The sequence below is a fragment of the Echinops telfairi genome, unplaced genomic scaffold, assembly GCF_000313985.2.
Source record: "Echinops telfairi isolate 266 unplaced genomic scaffold, ASM31398v2 ScPeMD7_5868;HRSCAF=6743_1, whole genome shotgun sequence".
In the NCBI taxonomy this organism is placed as follows: Eukaryota; Metazoa; Chordata; class Mammalia; order Afrosoricida; family Tenrecidae; genus Echinops; species Echinops telfairi.
This window is the reverse complement of record NW_022109768.1, coordinates 8,046,198-8,048,439: the sequence shown is the minus strand read 5'-3', so window position 1 is coordinate 8,048,439 and position 2,242 is coordinate 8,046,198.

Genomic DNA, 2,242 nt, shown 5'->3' with positions numbered 1-2,242 from the left:
ATACCATGAGGCTAGGGGAAAGTGGGGAGGAGAAGGGGGAGAAACAGGGAAATGACTACAATGATTGACACCCCCCAGGGGGACAAACAACAGAAACATTGGCAAAGGGAAACAGCAGACTGTGTAAGATATGTAAAAAATAATAATTTCTAATTAATCAGGGGTCCATGAGGGTGGGAGGGTGGGGAAGGGAGGGAAAAGGAGGGAGCTTATACCAAGGGATCAAACAGAAAGAAAATGTTTAAAAAATTATGATGGCAACATATCCACAAATGTCTTTGATATAACTGATATATGGATTGTTATAAGAGCTGTAAGAGCCCCCAATAAAATGATTTATTAATAATAAATATGGGCACAATTGTGGATCTCTTCCAACTGGTTGATCAGGTAGCTGTCTTCCAAATTTCTTGGCAAGAATAGTATGTGTTTCTAGTGCTTCATCAGCTTATTGAAATAATCCAATTATTATTCTGTCAATTCCTGAAGTCTTGTTTTCCATTAATGGCATCAGTCCAGTTTGGACTGCATCCGTCAATACTATTGGTTCTTTATAATGTGCTGTATCTTACAATGGCTGAATGTCAACAAATAATTTCTGGTACATTACTAAATATTCCTTCCATCTTCTTTTGAAACTTCCTGCATTATTCAATATTTTCCCCCACAAAATCCTCTAATATTGTAATATCCATATATATTGGATGCAGGACACACCTCCAAGGAAATGCCCTTTCAACTGATTGATTACTCACATCAGATCATAAAATGGAAGATAATGGCATATGATGTGCCAAACCATTAAGAAGCATGGCCTAGCCAAGCTGACATATAGCCTCACCCATCACAAACTTATTCACTAGACTTTGATTTTACAATCATTTGTAGGTGTTTTTAAAGTTGATGTCTTTGGATTAAAGGGTTGTATGGATGACAGTGTAACAGAATTTGTCAGTGCATCAAGAGATAGGGGACATATACCAGCTATGCACACAGGATCTACATTTCTTTCTAATATCACAGAGTTAATCAAGTTTTGGAATTAATGCCTGTGATATCTTAGGATTTTCTTATATTCACACTGCAGTGAATCCTGGGAAATAAGTTTCAAAAGTAGATTCCAGGTGCATTTTTTGAGATAAGAACTTGAGGAATGAATTACAATTTTAATTCAAATATAAACTCTAATAATGTCACAGCAGTAGCTTGCACAAGAGTAGAGCTGACAGGATTTCAAGTGGTGTATGTGAGATTTTGTAAATAATGGTCTTTAAGCAGTGGTGCACTGATCAGATCATACCTTCTTAAGAGAACTAATTAGGAACATCTGTACAATCCAGCAATTACTTATACCACATTGATAACTTGACATTGGCTTAGAGTATTTACACCACAAAAGTCATCAAATGCTATAAACCAATGCTTCTCTCTCCCTCTCGGTCCCACGAAAGCCACTTGGTAACATTTACTACCAACTACTGCCTATAAGGCCCTGTTTCAGGCATAGTCTTGGGTCTTCCATCTACATCTCATTCTTGGAATGACAACCACCTTACCATTTTCACTCCTTCTTTCAAAGCACCAGACTGCTAATCACAAGGCTGACAGTTCAAGGCTATTAGTCCCTCTGAGGGAGAAAGATGAAGCTGTCTGCTTTCCTAAAGATTGACAGCCTCGGAAACTTTACGTAGGGCTGTTACGAGTTGGAATAGACTCAATAGCAGTGGGTTTCTTTACCTGTTTTTGCTTTTTGGATTATTGCAGATGGTCGGATTATATCAATTCTCAAGGACTCTCAATCCCATCCTCTGTATTTTGTATCTAAATGATTCATTAATTTAGATTTGCTTCTCCAGGCAGACTACACGTCAGGTCCCTTGTGGTTGTTTCTCAACCTTGTATTCCCCACACTGAGATGCATATGTTTAGAGATCGGCTGAACAAAGGATTTCAATCAACAGATATCATACATACTATTACTGCTCTCTCGTGTGTGAATCTTCTTAAAGGAGTCTTTATACATGAAGATGTGAGGAGACTGTCTTAGGCCCAGCTGTCTAGAGAAACAAAATCAGGGACGTTCACAGAGGCATAAGAAAGAAATGTATGTAAAGAAGTAATTATATATCAAAAAGACCTGCCAGCCCAGTGCATGCGTTTGATGAGCCCTTTTGAGTGATAACTGTAGGCCAACGATGAAGAAAGATGAAGAGGGTAGCAGGGAGATCAGAGGTCAGTGGGT